This window comes from Ranitomeya variabilis, chromosome 8, assembly GCF_051348905.1.
Source record: "Ranitomeya variabilis isolate aRanVar5 chromosome 8, aRanVar5.hap1, whole genome shotgun sequence".
In the NCBI taxonomy this organism is placed as follows: domain Eukaryota; kingdom Metazoa; phylum Chordata; class Amphibia; order Anura; family Dendrobatidae; genus Ranitomeya; species Ranitomeya variabilis.
The window spans coordinates 93,092,591-93,117,026 of NC_135239.1; the positions used below are offsets into that span (position 1 = coordinate 93,092,591).

General features: G+C 45.8%; 1 protein-coding gene and 1 long non-coding RNA gene across 3 annotated transcripts in view; one reads left to right on the forward strand and one right to left on the reverse strand.

Moving 5' to 3' along the window:
- KCNT2 (potassium sodium-activated channel subfamily T member 2) overlaps positions 1-24,436 on the forward strand; it is a 1,359,842-nt gene that overhangs the window by 212,992 nt on the left and 1,122,414 nt on the right. The gene's annotated exons all lie outside the window — the stretch shown is intronic.
- LOC143788794 (uncharacterized) lies at positions 1,350-23,611 on the reverse strand. Its single transcript, XR_013218737.1, has 3 exons — positions 23,499-23,611; positions 2,168-2,298; positions 1,350-1,658 (listed from the first exon to the last, which is right to left on the reverse strand). It is a non-coding gene; the product is annotated as an uncharacterized LOC143788794 (long non-coding RNA).

Consider the following 24,436-nt stretch of genomic DNA (forward strand, 5'->3'; position numbering starts at 1 on the left):
TGCAGCACCCGGGTAACCAGGGTAAACATCGGGTTACTAAGCGCAGGGCCGCGCTTAGTAACCCGATGTTTACCCTGGTTACCAAAAAAAACAAACCGTACATACTCACCATCTGATGTCCGTCAGGTCCCTTGCCATCTGCTTCCTGCTCTGACTGAGTGCCGCCGTACAGTGAGAGCAGAGCGCAGCGGTGACGTCACCGCTGTGCTGTACTTTCACTTTCACTTTGCGGCGCTCAGTCAGTGTGGGAAGCAGACGGCAAGGGACCTGATGGACATCAGATGGTGAGTATGTACTGTTTGTTTTTTTTTACATTTACGCTGGTAACCAGGGTAAACATCGGGTTACTAAGCGCGGCCCTGCGCTTAGTAACCCGATGTTTACCCTGGTTACCAGTGAAGACATCGCTGGATCGGTGTCACACACACCGATTCAGCGATGTCAGCGGGACCTCAACGATCAAAAAAAGGCCCAGGCCGTTCCGACACGACCAGCGATCTCGCAGCAGGGGCCTGATCGCTGGTACGTGTCACACATAGCGAGATCGCTACTGAGGTCGCTGTTGCGTCACAAAACTTGTGACTCAGCAGCGATCTCGCTAGCGATCTCGCTATGTGAGATGGGGCCTTTAGAGTTCATTAAGCTCTCGGTAATCACCATCTTCTGGGATGGATGGCTTTCACAGATGATTATCTTTTGTTTTAAAAAATGTGGCACATACTGTTATAAGGGAACTACAGGCTCAGTGCTGAATAAAGATTAGTGAATTGTTCTCTTCAGTATTCTTTCTTCGGTCTTCAATTTGCCCTTCTTGGGCTGATTAGTCACTGGTCATTAAGGGTGCAATACACATCATGGCATATGTTACTTCCCCATATGACAGTGTGGGCATGAGTTGTACCCCACATAGACAAGTGAAGTCTGGTCAGCGCAGAAAGATCAAAGAGATGCAAGTAGAGAATGAGGACAAAAGATAGGTGGACACTTTCAGCTTTGAAGTTTGGAGAGGCCTAAGAGCATAATAAGTGTCTTTTCATGGCAGGTTGTATTCCAACCGAATTATAACCTTATGCAAAAGTATCTGCTCGCCAACTCGAGGAAATCTGCAGAAAGTAATTTTGTGAGATTGGCTCATCTCCGTTCTTCTGTTTAGAAAACACTGCCAAATTGCTAGTGCCTTGCTAGTGCCAGTGCCTTACAACTGCATTTGATGATGGAGCGTTTGACCAGATCTGTCCATCAACCTCTTCCAATTGAAAGACATTGCACTTACTAGCAGACAATGCTTCTCACAAAAGTGGAAAGTTTTATACTTATATTAGTACGTGCTTTAAAATAATGTCAACAAACTTGCTAAAATATTGGTAAGGCAGACAACCCCTTTAATGATATAAATTGATTGATAAAATAAAGCCAATTCAGGTTTTACAAAAGGACAAATGAGCAAAAATGAAGAAATGCAGGTGAGGACAAGATGCACATAGTGAATATTTTCTGTATCACAAATCCGTATTCAAAGAACAGAGACATAGTCACGCTTCTGGCTGTGCCTCAAGGCATATCATGGCTATCATTAGTCAGGAAAGAAAGTACACTGCATTTCTTACACATTACCACATTATAGACATTTCAGAGTTACAGGCTTGGAGGAGCTTCCGCTGCAAGAAAAATTAACCCATTACTCACTTACTGAATGTTTTGCAACTAGCATTACTGCAACATTTTTATGTAGCGTGTTTTATTTTTGCAAATACAAAGATGTTCCAAGGCGCTGGGTAATTGACACAGAGGGGCGCCCATGCAGATGCAAGCTGTAAGCAGCTACAGATAAAGACAACAATTTGCACCTTGTTTACAGTAAATATTAAAATATATACTTATAAAGATTGGAAAAAAACATTGGGCCACTAGTATAACACATTTATTGAGATAGTAGTACAATATCTATAAACCTAAACGATGACAGCACACAATGTCATACAAGAAATTGTTTATCAATCCAATGAAAATAGTTTATTTCATTTGTAGACAATTAAAAGTGTTGAATTTAATCAAGGATAATCATGAAGGTTGACTAAGTATGATGTTGACCAATTACAAGTAGGCAGCATCATTAAGGGGGGGGGAACATATTTTTCTCTCATTGGAGTACTTACTGTGTACTTACAATTGCTCATTTAGCCCTTCTACCCAGCAAATTATTCTCTTTTCTCTCTTCTATGTAGAAACAGAACATTTCTTGTCCATGTAGAAATATTTCCTCTCTTCAACTCCTGACTCAGCTGCTCTGCCACTCCCCTATGCAATAAAGTTTTGTAGTGACTGATGAGTTGTACAGAGAGAATTTGCCATAGCATGATTCAACTAGTTAGTTTTTAGTCATCTACCCCAGAATTTATTATACAATCTCTCGAGATTATGACAATATACTATATATATATATATGTACAATTGAAACCAGAATTTTACATACACTATATAAAAATACATATATGCATGTTTTTCTCAATATCTAACATGAAATCAAAATAAACCTTTCCCATTTTAGGTCAGTTAGGATTACCATAATTACTAGTATTTGCCAAATGCAAGAATAATGAGAGAGTGTTTTAAGTCATTTTTATTACTTACTGCAAAGTCCAAAGTTTACACACACTAAGATTACTATGCCTTAAGCAAATCTGGACTGCTCATATGATGATGTCATGTGTTTGGAAGCTTCTGATAGTTTTTTGGCAACATCTGAGTTAATTAGAGACACACCTTTGGAAGTGTTTTAATGCACACCTGAAACACACTGTTTCTTTGTGAATAGGAAAGTCTCAAGAAATCAGCCAAGATATCAAAAAGAGAATTGTGGACTTGCACAAGTCTGGCTCATCGTTGGGTGCAATATCAAGATATCTGAAGGTTCTTTGTTCATCTGTACAAACAATTCTATTAATAATAATAATCTTTACTTTTATATAGCGCTAACATATTCCGCAGCGCTTTACAGTTTTGCACATTATCATCGCTGTCCCTGTTGGGGCTCAAAATCTAAATTGCCTATCAGTATGTTTTTAGAATGTGGGAGGAAACCAGAGAACCCGGAGGAAACCCATGCAAACACGGAGACAGCATACAAACTCTTTGTAGATGTTGTCCTTGGTGGGATTTGAACCGAGGACTCCAGCGCTGCAAGGCTGCAGTGCTAACCACTGAGCCACCGTGCTGCCCTTCTATTCAAGTACAAATAAGATGGGAATGTCCAGCCATTATATTACTCAGAAAGGAGACTGGTTCTGTGTCCCAGGGATGAATGTGCTTTGGTTCAACATGTGCACATCAACCCAAGGACAAAAGCAAATGACCTTTTGAAGATGATGGCAAAAGCTGGTAAGATTGTGTCAATATCCACAGTGAAATGAGTACTGTGTCAGCATAGGCTAAAAGTCCACTCTGCCAAGAAGAAGCCATTACTCCAAAAGAAACATAAAAAAGCCAGAATAATGTTTGCAAATGCACACAGGAACAAAATACTTAATTTTTCGAGACATGTCTTGTGGTCTGATAAAACTAAAATTGATCTTTTTGGGCATAATGATCATCGTTAAGTTTGGAGGAAAAGGAATCAGCTTGGAAGCTTAAGAACACCATCACAACAGTGAAACACAGGGGTGGAAGCATCATGTTGTAGGGTTGTTTTGTTGCAGGAGGGACTGGTGCACTTCACAAAATAGATGTCATCATGAGAAAAGAAGATTATGTGGCAATACTGAAGCAAAATCTCAGGACTTTAGCCAGAAAATTAAAGCTTGGGTGAAAATAGGTCTTCCAAATGGACAATTACCCAAAGCATACTGCCAAAATGGTAACAAAGTGGCTTAAGGATAACAAAGTCGATATTTTGGATTAGCCATCACAAAGCCCTGATCTTAATCCAATTGAAAATTTATGGGCAAAGCTGAAAAGGCAGGTGCGAGCAAGGAGACCTACAAACCTGGATCAGTTACGCTATTTTTATCAGGAGGAATGGGCAAAATTTCGACCCATTCAAACTATTTTAAGAAGCTTGTGGAAGGATATCCTAAACATTTGACTCAAGTCATTCAGTTTAACTCCTTAGTGAAGTGAGTTTGGGGGTGACACCATTTCAAAAACCGCACCTCTCAAGTTGCGCAAAACCACATTGAAGAAGTTTATTAACCCATCTGGTGCTTCATGCCAACTAAAGCAATGTGGAAGAAAAAAATGAACATTTTACTTTTTTAACAATAAAATTTACATTGGAACCAAATTTTTTTATTTTTATAAGGTTATCCTGAGAAAATGGACCACAAAATTTGTTGTGCAATTTCTCCTGAGTACGTCCATACCCTGAATATGGGGGAAACCACTGTTTGGGTGCATGGCAGGGCTCAGAAAGGAGGGAGCACCATTTGACTTTTTGAATGCAAAATTTGCTGGAATCAATGGTGGGTGCCATATCATGTTTGGAAACTCCATGATGTACCTAAACAGTCGAACCCCCCCAATTCTAACTCCAACCCTAATCCCAACACACCCCTAACCTTAATCCCAACCATAACCATTACCCTAACTACAACACTAACCCTAAGAGACCCCTAAACCTAATCCCAACCCTAAATGTAATCCCAACCATAACCACAACCGTAACCCTAACCACAACCCTAACCCCAACACAAACCTAACCCCAATCCTAACCCTAGCCCAACCCTAACCCTAGCCCAACCCTAACCCTAGCCTCAACCCTTACCCTAGCCCAACCCTAGTTTTAGACCCGTCCCTAACCCTAGCCCCAACCCTGGGCCTAGCCCTAGCCCAACCCTAACCATAACTTAAAAATGGAAATAAATATTTTAACCTAACAAAGGGGGTGATAATGGGGTTTGATTTACTTTTTTTAATTGTGATCAGTAGATGTGGTGTTCTTTTGGATGCAACTCAGCATTCTGTCTCCTCCAAACAAGAGGAGTTTGGTTTCTACCAAACAGTTGTACTTTGATTTCCTCAGACCATATGACATTCTCATTAAACCTATAAAGAGGGCGCTCAAAGTATGCGCTCTGCCATCAACATATATAGTACACCGAAAAAAAGATGGACACTAAAGCTAAAATTTATAATTTATTAATGAACCATAAAACCAGTTGGAAACTGCACAAATGTAGCAAATAACAATAAATATACAAAAAGGGTATAGAAGAAAGGCAACACTAGTGCCGCATACAATGTAACATAATAGTACCTGATAAATATAAATATAAGTAAATGGGACATGTGCCACAAAGTGACCAAACAATATAAATATAAATAGATATTAATAAATATTCATAATGGCACACATACAATGTGTCCAGCCGAATATAACCACCCAAATAAAAACAGGTACGAGGGGACAAAGAGTGTGCATGTAAGTAATAACAAATGTCTCATATATAGTAAAAAGTTGCAAGTAAGTCATATATATCTCTATAACAAATGTGTATAAGTATACCGGGAAGAGTCCCATAAAACCACATAAATAGAGCCGTATTTATACTTACAAACAATATAAAGATGCAGGCACACACTGAGTCCTCGCTGTTGCGGTATGCGGAAAAGGGGGAGCCCCGACGCGCGTTTCGCACTTATTGCTTCCTCGGGGGGCGCTAGTGTAAGATAAAGGGGGAGCTCTATATATACATATGCTCGCAGAGTAAACAACGGCGCTGATCCAGGCACGGCGCCAACTGGATATGACATTCTCCCAATACTCTTCTCGATAATCCAAGTGCTCTCTAGCAAATTTCAGATGGGCTCAGATATGTACTGGCTTAAGCAGGAGGACATGTCTGGCACTTGGTGGCATAGTGCCACTGCTCCTAGCAATTTCATGGTATGTTCATCCACCCAGCTCTCCTGCTATGAAGTGCACATAGCACATCACCCAGCTTTGCACACAGACTTTCCTCTGCTCCTAGCAATTTCATGGTATGCCTTTCAGCTAACCCCAACTTACCCTGTGATATTTATGACCTTGTTTACTTAGGCTTGGTTGTATGCATCTGGTCCACTCTTAATTCTCTGACCAAGATGAGCAGAGACCACTCCTCTCTGCTTCACACCTGAACGCACTTAGTTTTCCATATATTGCATAGCAAAAGTCTGCATAGACTACAGTCTGCAGTGTGATCCCTAGAAGTGTGTCCTAAAAGTGTGGATTACATTAGAATTAAAACCTGAATTGAACCTGAAGGGAACTGAAGGTAACTGGCCAGTCACTGCAAACAATGTTTCTGTTTGTTGTCACTTTTACCCCTATAATCTTTCACTTTCTGCTACCTCCCCCAATCCCCACACCAAGTAAGGAACTGTTCATCTCCTCTTCAATCCTCCCCATCCATCTCACCTCCTCCTCAGAACTGTTCCTTAACATACAATCCCCTGTTTCAAAGCACAGGCAGCCCCCTCATGCCCTCTCCTGCTCCCACCTGCTAACACTATCTCTGCTCCTTCTCACTGCTGGTGATATCTCTCCAAATCCTGGTCCTCCTCACCATATTCCCAGTCATTTCTACCTCCCATCCACGCTCCATCACAAACTTCCGTAACCTCTCTAAACTTATATCCATTCACCCAGCCCCCACTTCCCCAGTCCCACTAACAGGAGCTCTGTGGAACGCTCGCTCTGTCTGTAACAAGCTTTCCTACATCCATGATCTCTTTGTTACTACCAAACTTTCCTTCCTCGCCATCACCGAAACCTGGCTCACCCCTTCTGACACAGCCTCCCCTGCTGCACTCTCTTATGGTGGCTTCCACCTTTCTCACACACCCCGCCCCAGCAGCAAGCATGGCGGAGGAGTTGGTTTTCTCCTGTCAGATAACTGCTCCTTCACCCCAATCCCACTGCCACCCTCTGTTACCCTCCCTTCCTTTGAGGTGCACTCTGTGCGCATCTACTCCCCCTCCAACCTCCAACTGGCTGCCATTTAACGCCCCCCAGGGCCAGCCACCACCTTCTTTGACCACTTCACCACCTGGCTACTTCATTTCCTTTCTGCGGACATCCCCACTATCATCATGGGCGATTTCAACATCCCCATTGACACTTCCCTCTCAGCTGCCACTAAACTTCTATCTCTCACTTCCTCCTTCGGCCTCACTCAATGGTCTTCTGCAGCCACTCACAAAGATGGTCACACACTGGACCTCATCTTCACCCGCCTCTGCTCCCTATCTAACCTCTCTAACTCATCTCTTCCACTCTCTGACCACAACCTCACATTCTCATCTCTCTCCACTCCATGTCTACAATCCCCACCCCACAAACTTTCACACCCTCGCAGAAATCTTAAACATCTTGACCTACATTCATTCTCCGAATCCCTCCTCCCTCTCACAGACATAAGTTCCATACACAATGCGGATGACGCTGCCGCTCTATATAACACCACAATAGCTGTAGCTTTGGAATCTGCTGCCCCACTTACACATACCAAAGCTCGCAAAATCAACAGACAGCCCTGGCACACCAGCCTGACCAAAGAACTGAGGCGAGCTTCCAGGGCTGCTGAGCGCAGATGGAAAAGATTCCACTCCAACGACCACTTCATCGCATTCAAACAGTCCCTCACTACTTTCAAGAGCACACTCGCCACAGCTAAACAAACCTACTTCTCATCTCTCATATCCTCCCTGTCTCACAACCCTAAACAGTTATTCAACACTTTCAATTATCTCCTCCGTCCCCCAGCAGGTGACCTCCTCCCTCCCCACTTATCTCAGCTGAAGACTTTGCCTCATTTTTCAAGCAGAAGATTGATAGCATCAGAGACAGTTTTGGTCAACAAGCCCCAGAGCCCTTCCTCCCGACTTCCCAGCCCTCCACCTCCAAAACCAACTTCTCCACCATTACAGAAGATCAACTCTCCACTCTACTCTCAAGATCGCATCTCACCACCTGTGCACTTGACCCACTCCCATCCCACCTCATCCCAAACCTCACCACAGTCTTCATCCCAACCCTAACCCATCTCTTCAACCTATCACTAACAACTGGTGTTTTCCCCTCAAGCTTTAAACATGCCTCCATCACACCTATCCTCAAAAAGCCCTCTCTTGACCCATCCTCTGTATCTAGCTATCGCCCTATATCACTTCTCCCTTATGCCTCCAAACTACTGGAACAACACATCTACCTTGAACTGTCCTCCCATCTCTCTTCTTGCTCCCTCTTTGACCACTTACAATCTGGCTTCCGGTCACACCACTCCACTGAAACTGCCCTAACTAAGGTCACCAACGACCTCTTAACCGCCAAGAGCAAGCGACACTACTCTGTTCACCTCCTCCTCGACCTGTCGGCTGCCTTTGACACAGTGGACCATTCCTTATTATAACAGACCCTCTCATCCCTTGGCATCACAGACTTGGCCCTATCCTGGATCTCATCATACCTAACAGGCCAGACATTCAGCGTCTCCAACTCACACACCACCTCCTCACCTCGCCCCCTATCTGTCGGAGTCCCGCAAGGTTCAGTCCTTGGGCCCCTGCTCTTCTCCATTTACACCTTTGGCCTGGGACAGCTCATAGAATCTCATGGCTTTCAGTATCACCTCTATGCTGATGACACACAGATCTACATCTCTGGACCAGATATCACCTCCCTACTAACCAGAATCCCTCAATGTCTGTCCACTATTTCATCCTTCTTCTCCGCTAGATTTCTGAAACTTAACATGGACAAAACAGAATTCATCATCTTTCCCCCATCTCATGCGACCCCCCCAATGAACCTAACCATTACAGTAAATGGCTGCCCACTCTCCCCAGTCCCACAAGCTTGCTGCCTCGGGGTAATCCTTGACGCTGATCTCTCCTTCAAACCACATATCCAAGCCCTTTCCACTTCCTGCCGACTTCAACTCAAAAATATTTCATGAATCCATTCATTCCTCTACCAAGAATCTGCAAAAACCCTAGTCCATGCCCTCATCATCTCTCGCCTTGACTACTGCAACCTCCTGCTCTGTTGCCTCCCCTCAAACACTCTCGCACCCCTCCAATCTATTCTAAACTCTGCTGCCCGACTAATCCACCTGTCCCCCCGCTATTCCCCGGCCTCTCCCCTCTGTCAATCCCTCCACTGGCTCCCCATTGCCCAGAGACTCCAGTACAAAACCCTAACCATGACATACAAAGCCATCCACAACCTGTCTCCTCCATACATCTGTGACCTCGTCTCCCGGTACTTACCTACACTCAACCTCCGATCCTCACAAGATCTCCTTCTGTACTCCCCTCTTATCTCCTCTTCCCACAATCGCATACAAGATTTCTCTCGCATATCACCCCTACTCTGGAACCCTCTACCACAACACATCAGACTCTCGCCTACCATCGAAATCTTCAAAAAGAACCTGAAGACCCACCTCTTCCGACAAGCCTACAACCTGCAGTAACCACCGATCAACCAACTGCTGCACGACGAGCTCTATCCTCACCTACTGTATCCTCACCCATCCCTTGTAGATTGTGAGCCTTCGCGGGCAGGGTCCTCACTCCTCCTGTACCAGTTATGACTTGTATTGTTTAAGATTATTGTACTTGTTTTTATTATGTATACCCCTCCTCACATGTAAAGTGCCATGGAATAAACGGCGCTATAACAATAAATAATAATAATAATAATAATAATAGTGTGTTACTGATGGTAGCCTTTGCTACAGTGGTTCCAGCTCTATGCAGGTCAATCACTAGGTCCCCCATGTGGTTCTAGGATTTTTGTTCACCGTTCTTGTAATCATTTTGGCTCCATGTAGAGTGATCTTGCGTGGAGCCACAGATCAGGGGAGATTATCCGTAGTCTTGTATGCCTTCCATTTTCTTATTATTGCTCCCACAGTTGATTTCATTCCACCAAGTTGCTTGTCTATTGCAGTTTCAGTCTTCCCAGCCTGGTGCAGAGCTACAATTTTGTTTCTGGTGTCCTTCAACAGGTCTTTGGACTTCAGAATAGTGGAGTTTGGAGTGTGACTGTTTGAGGGTGTGGACAGGTGTCTTTTATACTGATAACAAGCTTAAACAGTTGCCATTACTACAGGTAATAAGTGGAGGACAGAGGAGTCTCTTAAAGAAGTTACAGGTCTGTGAGAGACAGAAATCTTGTATGTTTTTAGGTGACCAAATATGTATACTTGCGGTATCGGAATGCTCAACACTACTTAGCATGTGTCATTTTACATTTGAAGAGACCCTGCGATACAATAACAGCAGAAACCACTAAAAAGTGATCCCTATTTTGAGACTGCACCTCTCAAAGAATTTATCTACAGGTGTAGTTAGCACTTTGACTAAACAGGTGTTTCATGGAGGTTTATAGCACTGAGATATGAAATTAACGTTTAAGAATATTTAGCTTAGTTTTTGTTTTAATTTTCCCCATAAGTTAGTAACAGAAAAAGTGCAATTAAAGTAGTAATGCATTTTTTTCCAATATGATAATACCCTATAAGTAGTCATATGTAGTGATACACTGCTAAGTAGGTGCACAGCTCAGAAGAAAAAAAAAAAACAATGTGCAGCACAATGTGAAGATTTTGCTGGAATGGTTTTCGGTCACCATATTGCAATTGGAGAGCCCCTATTATATTTGTAAAGATAAAGCACAAACATCTAAAAAAATGATGCCTTTTTGGAAACTGCACTCTTCAAAGCATTTGACCTTAAAAGTGCTTTCAATAAATTAATATTCTGTATGTGTCAAAAAGTGAACAATTTTATTTTTGCCCCACAACTTTTACAGTTTGGTGGTTAGTGTCACGAGAGTGTCATATCCCCATGGAAGACCTGGAGTTAGACGGTCACGGTGGGTAATGAATCTCAGGTCTTCTTTAGAGATGGTGTGATTTGTGTCCCATATTAAATGTATATAGTTTCTTTTTGTGCTGTAGAGGTTAACAACCCTATTGTCATGGTACAGGACATGGTTCATGCCCTGCTCTCAGGGTTAATATTGCTGACCTCCATTTGAATCTGGGAGGGGTATTTATACACACTCCAGACTAGGATTCCCTGTCAGCTATACTTTCATTTAGTCTGTGTTTCTGACCCCTTGAGTTTGTGCTCGGTCTGCATTTGCTTGTTTTGCTCTCTGTGCTTTAATCTGCAAGTTTGTTCTGTTGGCTTTCTGACCTTTGGCTCCCTTCCTGACTATCCCTCTGCCTCACCCCTTGGTCATATTGTTATCTCCTGGTTTTTATCTTGGCACGTTTAACCACTCTGCAGGGTATATTGTCTCCTCTGCACCTCGGCATCTGGTGCCGCTCTCGACCACCTCCTACCCTGTCACGTGGTTCAGGTCCTGTTTGATACCTGGTGAGTTCCCCGCCGCTCTGCTCTCAGCCCACTTTCTGCAGCGCCCAGCTCTCCACACTGCAGCAATACCCGGGAGTCATGACATTATAGTTTACCAACCATACAGTCTTTCCCTGGTGGTGGCGTGTTAGTATATTATGGATCCGGTGCAGGCTGTCACAGGGCAGGTTAATGAGCTCTCCCCACTTATGCAGAATCTGTCCATGGAGCAGCAAGTCCTGGTTTGCTCGCACCAAAAGGTGTACAGAGATGTGGCAGGTGCTTTACAGGGGTCTGCTCTGTCCAGGTTCCGGGAGGGGCCCCACTGATGTATTCTTAGCAGAACTCGAGCCACCAGTAAAGTTACCCGAAAATTTTTCCGGAAAGTGATGCAACAAGAGACTCACTTGTACTCCAAATTGGGTGATGGTGCACCCATACCTGAGCCCTTGGAGATTGGGTCTATCTCGGTAAAGGAAAGAGAGAGAAGACACTGTAGATACAACCTACTATGCTTTTACTGTGGAGCCTCTTGTCATTGGAAAATGGACTGTCCCTCCTGCCCTTCTTCAGAAAAACCGTCGGAGTCTGAGCAACAATTGAGGAGGTTGTCAAGACTCCAAGGTACATTTTTCCTCTCTTGCTAAAATTGTGCTTCAGGTGGAATTAGAACTTGCCGGCAGTTCTGTCATGACCACCGCCTTTGTTGACTGCGGTTCCTCCATTAATTTAATTGATGCCCAAGTTGTGACACTTAATAAGATAGGGACAGTCAGGCTGAAAGACCCTGTTAAAATTGTGGCTGTTGATAAGGGATGGAATTTGTTTCATGTCTGATGTCTTTTCTCTGAAAGTGGGTTCCACTCACATGGAAAAATTAAGTTATTTTGTTATGAATAATCTGCCTGCAGGAATGGTAATGGGGATGCTCTGGCTGCAATGCCACAATCCTGTCATTGATTGGCTGACAGGGGAGATCACTCAATGGGGATGTAAGAATAGCGGTCCATGTTGTAACCTGGGACCTTTTGTCAACCCGGTAAAATCTGTATCTGTTTCGTCTGTTGGTCTAGAGGGAATTCCGGAATACCTTAAGGATTTCTAAGATGTGTTCTCCAAAAGCGAGGCTGAGGCGCTTCCACCACATCGACCTTTTGATTGTGCCATTAATTTTGTCCCAGGAGCCAAATTACCCAAGGCTTGTCTGTTTAATTTATCCAGCCCTGAGCTCCAAGCCATGAAAGAGTACATCTCAGAGAGCATCCGCAAGGGGCATATTCGGCCTTCTGTCTCCCCTGTGGCAGCAGGGTTTTTCTTTGTCAAGAAAAAGGATGGTGGTTTGCGACCGTGCCTTGACTTCCGGGAACTGAACAAAATCACTGTAAAAAACATGTACCCTCTCCCTTTGATTCCCAATTTATGTAACCAACTCATAGGGGCCAAATGGTTCTCTAAGCTCGATTTACGGGGGGCTTATAATCTGATAAGAGTCTGGGAGGTGGATGAATGGAAAACAGCATTTCTGTCGACTGATGGACTGTTTGAGAACCTGGTAATGCCTTTTGGTCTCACTAACGCCCCTGCTGTTTTCCAGAATTTTATTAATGTTATTTTTTCTGACCTGATTGGGTGTTATGTAGTCATCTACCTGGATGACATTCTGATATACTCAGAGGACAGTCAGTCTCATTTACATCATCTGCGTATGGTTCTAATGAGACTCAGAGAAAACCACTTATACGCTAAACTGGAGAAATGATTGTTCTTTGTGCAGGAACTGTCTTTTATGGGATTAATTATATTAGGGAAGGGGTTCCGCATGGACCCTAGGAAGGTTCAGGCCTTTATGGATTGGATGCTGCCTCATGACCTAAAGGGGTTGCAGCGATTCCTGGGCTTTGCTAACTTCTATAAGAAGTTCATTAAAGGGTTTTTGCAGATGGTTAAACACTTGACGGACCTCACTCTCAAAGGGGCGGATGTCAAAAATTGGTCCGTGGCTGCAAAAAAAATCCTTCCTGACATTGAAGAAATGTTTTACTTCAGCCACTGTGTTGGTACATCCCGATCCGTTGAGACCTTTTATTGTAGAGGTCGACACATCTGAGGTGGAGGTGTGGGCAGTGTTATCCCACCCTCACTAACCTCACACCCTGTGCCTTTTTCTCTAAAAAATTATCTTCTGCCAAGAGAAATTATGATGTCGGCAACAGGGAATTGTTGCCTGTTAAATTGGCCTTTGAAGAATGGAGGCATTATTTGGAGGGAGCCATCCATCCCATTGCGGTCATCACAGATCATAAAAATTTGGCCTATATCGAGTCTGCTAAAAGATTGACCCCTCAGACAGGCTTGGTGGGCACTTTTTTTCTCGATTTCATTATACCATTACTTTCCGACCAGGATCTAAAAATGTAAAGGTGGATGCCTTATCTCAAAGTTTTGATTCTGTGTCCCTACAGAACCTCCTTCCTCCATTCTTCATCTGGGAGTGGTTGTGGCAGAAGTCTCATATGAGTTACAGAGCGATTCTGGAAGCTCAAGCCCGAGCTCCCAGGAATAAACTCCCAGGTAAATTGTTTGTACCCAAACATTTCTGTCTCACACTTCTGCAGGAGTTTCATGAGGCTGTGTTAAGTGCACACCCTGGGATTGCAGCTACCTGGGGGGAAGTGGCTAGGGGGTTTTGGTGGCCTTCTATGGTTGCTGATATCAAAAAGTTTGTGAGTACTTGTGGGGTTTGTGCTCGCCCTAAATGCTCTCAGGTCCAGCCGACCAGGAAATTGGTGCCTTTTGCCAATTCCGGATAAGCCATGGATACATCTGTCCATGGATTTTATCACTAATCTTCCTCCTTCCAAGGGCAACTCAGTGGTGTGGGTGGTGATTGATAGGTTTTCTAAACAAGACCATTTCTTATCGTTACATTACCGCATTACAGGCTGCTGAAACCTTGGCCCACTTATTTATACAGCACATAGTTCAGTTGCATGGGGTACCAGTGAATGTGGTGTCAGACAGAGGTGTGCAATTTGTGGCCAAGTTTTGGAGAGTGTTTTGTAAGAAGTTGGGGGTCAAGTTATCGTTCTCCTCTGCTTATCACCCAGAATCTAATGGACAGATTGAACGCACGAATCAGTCGTTGGAGCAAATTCTGGGATGCCTGGCCTCATCCAGACAGGAAGACTGGTGTGAGGTATTTCCCATGACAGAATTTGCATTCAACTGTCGTATTAATCAGTCTACTGGAAAGTCTCCCTTTCAGTTCAATTATGAGTTTATCCCACAGTTTGGGGAATTTTCCCACATGGATTCAGGTTGTCCTGGTGCTGAGACCATGGTTCAACATTTGCAAACCCTTTGGAGGGAGGTTCAGCGGAACATCTCTAAAGCCCAGAAAAGATACAAACGATTTGTGGACAGGAGGAGGGGTCAGGTCCGGTGTTTGCAGTGGGGGAGAAGGTGTGGTTGTCCACCCGTAACATCAAGCTTAAGATACCCTCTGTGAAGCTGAGCCCCAGGTTTATAGGTCCATACAATATTGTGGATGTGATCAACCCGGTGGCCTATAGATTACAGTTGCCCACCTCCTTTAAAATATCTAATGTCTTCCACAGGTCCCTATTAAAATCTGTGGGGATGATTAGAGAAGATTCCTTATCCAATGTTCCACCAGTGTTGGTAGAGGGTAAGCTGGAGTACGAGGTAGGGCGCATCATTGATTCATGGTGGGTGCACCGAAGGCTTCAGTACCTTATACATTGGAAGAGATATTCCCTTGAGGATCGGTCATGGGTTCCCACCAGTTTTGTTCATGCTGATCAACTGGTGCAGGCTTTTCATGCCAGATACCCTGAGAAGCCTGGGGGTCTAGTGACTCCCCCGTTAAGAGGGGGGTACTGTCATGGTACAGGACATGGTTCATGTCCTGCTCTCTCAGGGTTAATATTGCTGGCCTCTCTTTGGATCTGGGAGGGGTATTTATACACACTCCAGTGTAGGATTCCCTGTCAGCTATACCTTCATTTAGTCTGTGTGTCTGACCCCTTGAGTTTGTGCTCAGATTTCATTTGCTTGTTTTGCTCTCCGTGCTTTACTCTGCTTGTTTATTCTGTTGGCTTTCTGACCTTTTGCTCCCTTCCTGACTATATCTCCACCTCACCCCTCGGTTATCTCGTTATCTCCTGGTTTTGATCTTGGCATGTTTAACTACTCTCCAGTGTATACTGTCTCCTCTGCACTCCGGCATCTGGCACTGTTCTCGACCACCTCCTACCCTGTCACGTGTTTCAGGTCCTGTTTGCTACTCAATGAGTTCCCCACTTCTCTGCTCTCAGCTCCCTTGCTGCGGCACACAGCTCTCCCTGCAGCAGCAATACCTGGGAGTTGTGACACCTATCTGTGATGGTCATAAACATGCAGCTATGTTTCAGAAGCTTCTAATATGGCAATTACCTTTACCTTTACAAACTGGTAAGACTTTCTTGTCCCTGCCAGTGAAAGATTTGTCTTCCGGTGATGTGTGCTAAAGCTAAGTGGTTGGAGTAGAGGTGTTGTAGAAGTGTTCTGTGGTTTGCTGTCGTGCGTGTGTGCTAATCTCTTGGTCTTTTTTCCCTTTAAGTTTATTCCTCCCTGTCCCTATCCTCCTCCCTATTGTTGGTTAGTGCTTTTGTATTATAGAGGTTTTATGGTATGCCTGTTTAGTCTTTTTGTCTTGTTTATATAGCATTTCTGTCCCATGCATCATGGGGTGGGGGAGGGGACCAATGAGGGTTTAACAGGAACATAGTGAGGTTAGAAACTCAGGCCTCTCTACCTTCAAGAGTACCCCAGGGACATGGATTGTTAGGGTCCCCGTTCCTGGTAAGTCTGAGGCCCCCTTCCTTATTGACAACCATCACAGCATGACAGTTAAAGGTGAGACAATGTGAATTATGTGTAATTTCCCAGTAATTATAGACTTAAAAGAGAAAAAGGGGGATTTATAAAAGGTGAGGAAATAATTGTTTGATATACTGCTGATTTTGCAAGTTTTCCCACCTATAATTTTCTGGAGAGGTCTGTCATTTTTATCATAGGTACACTTCAACTGTGAGATGCAGAATCTTAAAAAAATCAAGAAAATCACAGTGTATGATTTTTGCATAATTTGCATTTTATGGCAAGAAATAAGTATGTTATACAATAGAAAAACAGGACAAATTATTTGGTACAGAAACCATTGTTTGCAACTAAAAAGGTCAGATGTTTCCTGTAGTTCTTGACCAAGTTTGCACACAATTCAGCAGGGATTTTGTCCCATTCCTCCATACAGATATTCACCACATATTTTAGCTTTCAGGGCTCACACTGGGCAACATTGAGTTTCAGTTCCCTCCAAAGATTTTCTAATGGGTTCAGGTCTGCAGACTGACTAGACCACCTCAGGAAATTGAAATGCTTTTTAGGGAGCCTCTCTTTAGTTGCCCTGACTGTGTTTTTTGGATCATTATTATGCTGGAAGACCCAGACATTTCCCATCTTCCATGCCCTTACTGAGAAAGCAAGATTGTTGGCCAAAATCTAGCTATACATTACCTTTTCATCCCGTGTTCAATAGATGAAGTCATCATGTCCCTTTGCAGAAAAGCGCCCCCAAAAGTATGAAGTTTCATGGTTGGGATGGTGTTTTTGTGGTTATACTCATCCTTCTTCTTCTTCAACACACGGCAAGTGGAGTTGATACCTATTCTATTTTGGTCCTATGACTTTCTCCCATGCATCTTGTGGATCATTAAAATGGTCATTGTCGAGTTTCAAATGGGCCTGGACAAGTGCTGGCATGACCAGGGGGACCTTGCATGCCCTGCAAGATTTTAATTAATTAAGACGTGGTGTGTTACTAACATTTAAGTTTTAGACTGTGGTCCCAGCCCTCTTCAGGTCATTGACAAGGTCCTCCCGGATAGTTCTGGGCTGATTCCTGATGTTTCTCTGAGTTATTCTTACCCAATGAGGTGAGATCTTGCGTGGAGCCCCAAACCAAGGAAGATGGACAATCATACAGATAACAAGATCAAACAGGTGCAATTAATACAGGTAATGAGTGCAGAAAGAATCATACAATGTGATTTTTTTAGACTTCGTCTCTTACAGCTGATGTGTGCCTACCTGCTATGTATATATATATAGTGACCCCTGTGGCAGCTAGGGGGCGCTCTGTGCGCTCTGTGGGATATGTATGGAGGCGTATCTGTTGTGGTAATAGTGGTGAACCTGTAATCGGCAGTGTTGTGAATGGCCGATATGTGTCGCAGAGGGAGTCTGCGTGGTAAGTCTGATGTATTGTGGTTATGCTGGGACCTGTAGTCCCTCAAGAGTTTGTGTAATGTGTATAGTTAAGTTTGGGTGACTTACTAAGCTAGTCATGAGAGATGGGAGGGTCAGACTAGCCACACATACACTCCCACCCAGGGGAGTGGTTACCAGTATGTAACGTGACCAGGGTGTGGGTCAGTTTGGATGTGAGCTCCCTGTGTGTGGAGCTGAGAGGTGTGTCCGGTAGGTCCTGTGTGGTTCCTGTGTGGAACCTGTGTATGGACCTGACCGTGAAGGTCCCGAATGGTGCTGGACTGTTCTAGGAATGACTAGGGTCCTGCAAGCACCTGAGTTCGTGGGACTTGGCTTCGGGTGGCCTGGGTATTGGACGTTCCCGGCTGGGGAAGGACGTCCTGAAGAATACCCGGAATAGGCCACCGGCGTGATCCTGGTTACCTGTGGTGACGGGTGGAGGACGGGGTCCAGGACCTATGCTGACGGGTGGAGGATGGGGTCCAGGACCTGCGGTGACAGGTGGAGGACGGGGTCCAGGACCTATGCTGATGGGTGGAGGACGGGGTCCAGGACCTGCGGTGACAAGGTGAGGACCGGGATCTGCGGAGCCAGAGACAGTTACTGTGTGGGGAAGCTGGAGTCCTTCGGTGAGGTCTGGACTGACTACTGTGTGCCGGACAGGCAAGTTGGTGATCCCCGTTAGGCAGCTTACCCGGAAGAGTGTTAACAGAGTGTGGGGAAGCTGGAGTCCTTCGGTGAGGTCTGGACTGACTACTGTGTATTGACCAGGCGAGTTGGTGATCCCCGTTAGGCAGCTTACCCAGAAGACTGTTAAAAGAGTCGGCAGGTGGAGCAAGGGCTCCCGTCAGGTACCAAAGAGCCTGTTGGTGCCTGTTGTGTTCTATGTGATAATGAACTGTGCATTACCCGGTTTATGGCACTTTAATAAACCGTATGGACTGTTTTGTTTATAAACCCGTGCCGTGTGCTTGAATATTGCGGCCAAGCGAGTGTCCCCCAACACACTCAGTAAGAGAAACCTTACAATTGGTGGAGAATGCGGGCAACGATCCCGCTAGCACACGTGGAGTTAATTGCTGTGGCAGAGCCACGAAGGTGACAAGCGTCTAGCTGTAACTCGGCGGGGTTACGAAAGTGACAAGCGTCTGCTGTGACTCGGCGGGGTCACGAAGGTGACAAGCAGCAGCGGTGGAGCCGTGCAGAGCCGTGTGGAGAGTAGCCGCGGTTGCAGCGAGAGGTTCCACAGTAGCCGGAGCTGTAGTGGCTTGTGGTTGGCAGCACCTGGACGTGCTGGGTGTGTGGGACTGCAGAGGGAGCTGTGGCGGTACCAGCAGGAGCTGGTGAAGTGACATAGAAAAAAAATTAAAAAAAATTTTTTTCCCTTTCAGGTTGTGTTGACTCTTAAAGGGCCAGTACAAGCCCAGAGACAAAGGGGTGTACTGTGTGAACTGGGGCCTGAGTGCCGTGGGGAAGTCCACTGGGTGTGTCCCAGGGAGGGGAGTATCCCTAACAGTGAGCGGGGACCCCAAATGGAGATGGTTGCCCTAAAGGGGGCGGAGTCCCAAAAAGGGGCGGTAACCCAAATAGGGGTAATGGCCCAAAAAGGGGTGGATTCCCGAAGGGGGGCTGAATCCCGAACCGGGGTGGTGTCAAAAAGCGGAACATTTGCCCAAAAAGGGGGTGGAGCCAAAAAAGGAGCAGTAATCAGTGAGGAGTCACGACTATGTCCGATTTGGCTGGCAATCAGTGAGGAGCCATGTCTGTGTCCTTTTTGGCTGAATGGAGAGTGTGTGCAGGGGTTATTAGACCCGTGGAGAGAGGCATCTTTGCTGAGAACCCTTCCAGGGAGTGCTGGGTCACCTGGGGACGCTAAATGTTGTCAGGTAGCCACTCTCTCCATTACTGCAGCTGATGTTTCCACATGCCATGAGGTGGTTGTAGTCCCGAGTTTGCCGTGTCCTATGGTAATAGGACAAGATTTGATAACACTATGGGACTGGTGGAAAAAGGGTGAAGTGTTTGTGGTTGTTATGTGTAAGGGTGGTAGTATTAGTGAGAATGCGCCCCCTAGAGTTGACAGTCCTAAGGTGGGCGTGACTAAAGAAGGTGATAAACGTGCCCAACTTACGGACATGCCACCTGAAGTGTGCCACAGTGTGACTGGTAGTGGTCTGGTGAATAAAATAAGTGGAGCTGACACCCAGACAGAAAGGGACGGCTGGTTCCTGGATGACAGATCGGGGGGTGGTGACTCCCATTCAGACGGTGACGAAGGCGGAAAAGAGCGCAGTAAGACTGACTCTGGTATAAGTAGCAAAACTTCCTCCCGTCGCCGAAGACATAAAAGAGGCAAAGGGGCTGAACCAGTTGCGCCTTGTGAAGATTTGATGGGAGATACGGAAGCCCTAGAGAGGGTTGAACCTGTTAGTGAGGAGATAGGAAGATCTCTGAAAAGGCAGAGTGTGGGTGAGCAAACTGGCCCATCTGAAATAGAGCTGATTAAAGAGACAGTGAAAGAACATGTCGAACGAGAAAGGGTCCTGAGACAAGAGGCTGAGCACAGGGTGAATGAGCTGGAGAAGGAAGTCTCGGAGCTCAGAGGTCACCTGTTAACCTGGCAAGGTGTGAACAAAGCCTTAAGGGAAGATGTGGAAGGGCTCAGAGAAGCATTAAGTGGTCTTCTACAAGAGAAGAAGATGCTGGTCGAAGACTCACATCTGCTAATGCCCATCTTGACCAGGGGTCTGGAAGAGGGTAAAGCTGAAGAAGAGTGGGCGTTAAGAGCCGAACAAGATAGTCACCCGGTTGTGGCAGATGTCTTGTTGGAAAGTGAGAATCCACTTTTCAAGTGTGTGATAGATGTACCCGAAGAGGCGCAAGATGCATGTACCGGTGAGGGTGTGCATGAAGCCTTTAAAAAGGCAGTAGAAGCGTGTAGTGTGCATTGGGCACTAGAGACGAAACAGTTGGTGATACTGTCGACTAAGGAAGTCACAGTGAAGCGGGTAGCTGTCCTGAAGGATATGCATCTACAGTGCCTCCGCACAAAACAGATGATCCTGTTGAGGAATTATGAAGCCACTCGACGTTTGGAGCAAGCCAGGAAAGCTCAAAGTCATCTGGGCTTGGTGGAAGACACAGTGCGAGTACCCAGACATCTGGTGGGGAAGATCATTGGTAGATTTGGGAAAGTGATGCAGGAGATGGTGAATGTATCCGGTGTAAAAAGACTGAGGATTCCGGCTGGTGATGAGGCCCAGGTGGGTGAAGATGGAATGATTCCATTCCTTGTTGTCGGGTCCAAGGAGAGTCTAAGGAATATCAGAATGCTCCTAGAGTATCGCGTGACATATCTGAAAGAAATAGAGCAGCTAAGACTGTACAAACGGCAGGTCAATAAGCAGCTGCAGAACACAGGATGGCGGCCGCCTTCTTCCCAAGGAAAAGGGAACAAAAGGGAACCTCCAAATAGTGGATTGACTGATCACCAAGGAAGAGTTGGAGGCAGCAACTCCTCAGTTAAATCCATGTTGAGTGACCTAGGTGCGAGACCTGGTAGAGAAAATGTGGTGACTAAGGGTTTGGTGACACAGGCAGACTGTGACTTAAGGGCCAAAGCTCAAGGCCAACGTGTTGACCGCTGGGGGCGGGGTAAACCCAACAAGGGTACGATTATGAGTGTTGCTCAAAACCGTTTGAGACAGTCTTCTCGACTGGTAGGACAAAGGAGTGTGTGTGACCTGTCTCGAGATTCCAGGTGTTTGACAGGTGTTCAACCCTACAGGTGTGAACAGAGGGGGGGATATGTGGTGTAGTGACCCCTGTGGCAGCTAGGGGGCGCTCTGTGCGCTCTGTGAGATATGCATGGAGGCGTATCTGTTGTGGTAATAGTGGTGAACCTGTAATCGGCAGTGTTGTGAATGGCCGATATGTGTCGCAGAGGGAGTCTGCGTGGTAAGTCTGATGTATTGTGGTTATGCTGGGACCTGTAGTCCCTCAAGAGTTTGTGTAATGTGTTTAGTTAAGTTTGGGTGACTTACTAGGCTAGTCATGAGAGATGGGAGGGTCAGACTAGCCACACATACACTCCCACCCAGGGGAGTGGTTACCAGTATGTAACGTGACCAGGGTGTGGGTCAGTTTGGATGTGAGCTCCCTGTGTGTGGAGCTGAGAGGTGTTTCCGGTAGGTCCTGTGTGGTTCCTGTGTGGAACCTGTGTATGGACCTGACCGTGAAGGTCCCGAATGGTGCTGGACTGTTCTAGGAATGACTAGGGTCCTGCAAGCACCTGAGTTCGTGGGACTTGGCTTCGGGTGGCCTGGGTATTGGACGTTCCCGGCTGGGGAAGGACGTCCTGAAGAATACCCGGACTAGGCCACCGGCGTGATCCTGGTTACCTGTGGTGACGGGTGGAGGACGGGGTCCAGGACCTGCGGTGACAGGTGGAGGACGGGGTCCAGGACCTATGCTGATGGGTGGAGGACGGGGTCCAGGACCTGCGGTGACAAGGTGAGGACCGGGATCTGCGGAGCCAGAGACAGTTACTGTGTGGGGAAGCTGGAGTCCTTCGGTGAGGTCTGGACTGACTACTGTGTGCCGGACAGGCAAGTTGGTGATCCCCGTTAGGCAGCTTACCCGGAAGAGTGTTAACAGAGTGTGGGGAAGCTGGAGTCCTTCGGTGAGGTCTGGACTGACTACTGTGTATTGACCAGGCGAGTTGGTGATCCCCGTTAGGCAGCTTACCCAGAAGACTGTTAAAAGAGTCGGCAGGTGGAGCAAGGGCTCCCGCCAGGTACCAAAGAGACTGTTGGTGCCTGTTGTGTTCTATGTGATAATGAACTGTGCATTACCCGGTTTATGGCACTTTAATAAACCGTATGGACTGTTTTGTTTATAAACCCGTGCCATGTGCTTGAATATTGCGGCCAAGCGAGTGTCCCCCAACACACTCAGTAAGAGAAACCTTACAATATATATAGTGAACCAAGGAGAAGAACATAAAAACATTGAGCAGCACAGTAGAATGCCTGACTGCTAGTGTTGAGCGATACCGTCCGATACTTGAAAGTATCGGTATCGGAAAGTATCGGCCGATACCGGCAAAGTATCGGATCTAATCCGATACCGATACCCGATACCAATACAAGTCAATGGGACTCATGTATCGGACGGTATCCCTGATGGTTCCCAGGGTCTGAAGGCGAGGAAACTCTCCTTCAGGCCCTGGGAACCATATTAATGTGTAAAATAAAGAATTAAAATAAAAAATATTGCTATACTCACCTCTCCGATGCAGCCTGGACCTCCGCGAGGGAACCGGCAGCGTTGTTTGCTTAAAATTAGCGCGTTTACTTCCTTACTTGAAGTCCCGGCTTGTGATTGGTCGCGTGCCGCCCATGTGGCCGCGACGCGACCAATCACAGCAAGCCGTGACGTAATTTTAGGTCCTTCAGGATTTTAAAATTACGTTCTGGCTTGTGATTGGTCGCGTCGCGGCCACATGGGCGACGCGACCAATCACAAGCCGGGACGTCACGGGAGGCAGGACAAGCGCGCATTTTAAAATGCTCAACACTACTGACTGCAGATTACAGGTGCTCGCATGAAAAAATAGAACTGAATGGGAAACGTGTCACAGAAAAATCCCTGCACACCCTTGTAACCTTGCACACCCCCAAGCCGTGAAGATGTCGTCTTTCATGCTTGAATAAAGGACTTTTATCACTCCAGGATCGGTGAGTGCTGCTGCATTTTTCTGTGACACGTTTGCCATTCATATATATATGTATATACTGTATATATTATTTTTTATTACTTACCTGAAGTAATATACAGTAAACATTGTGTCTCATAGGTAAAGTAGGAGGCTAACAAATAATAGATCTTGTTCCTCTCCCTGCAGCCTGTCATCTCTGGCGTTGCCTTCCTTCTACCCCTTCTAGCTTTATGTTCGCTTGGATCACAGGAACAGCAGAATCTCTGCTTGAAAAGAAGATCGTATGTCATCTGAGGGAGGTCTGATTTTTTCCATAGACTCATTAAGTTGCATGGCTGAATATCAGATTCAACTAGTGCATGCTGCAGTTTTTCCTCAGACATGCTCAGGCCGAGGAAAAAAATCGGACATGTCCACAGCTCCATAGAATAACATTGATCCCAATGGAAACTCTCCTTCAGGCCCTGGGATCCATATTTAAGTGTAAAATAAAGAATTAAAATAAAAAATATTGATATACTCACCCTCTGACGAGCCCTGGTAGTAATCGGCATCTTCCGTTCCTAAGAATGAGCGCATTCAGGGCCTTAGATGACGTCACGGTTTAGTGATTGGTCGCGGCAGCCCACGTGACCGCTCAGCGACCAATCACAAGCCGTGACGTAATTCTCTCAGGTCCTAAATTCCTCATTCTAGGAATTTAGGCCATGAGAATTACGTCACGGCTTGTGATTGGTCATCTAAGGCCCTGAACACGCTCATTCTTAAGAAGGAAGGCTGCCGGAAAGAAGCAGGGCACGTACGAGGGTGAGTATATACCTAATTGGAATATACTCACCCTCGGCTTCTTTCCGGCAGCCTTTCTTCTTAAGAATGAGCGCGTTCAGGGCCTTAGATGACGTCACGGCTTTGTGATTGGTCGCGGCGGCCCACGTGACCGCTCAGCGACCAATCACAAGCTGTGACGTAATTCTCATGGCCTAATTTCCTAGAATGAGGAATTTAGGACCTGAGAGAATTACGTCACGGCTTGTGATTGGT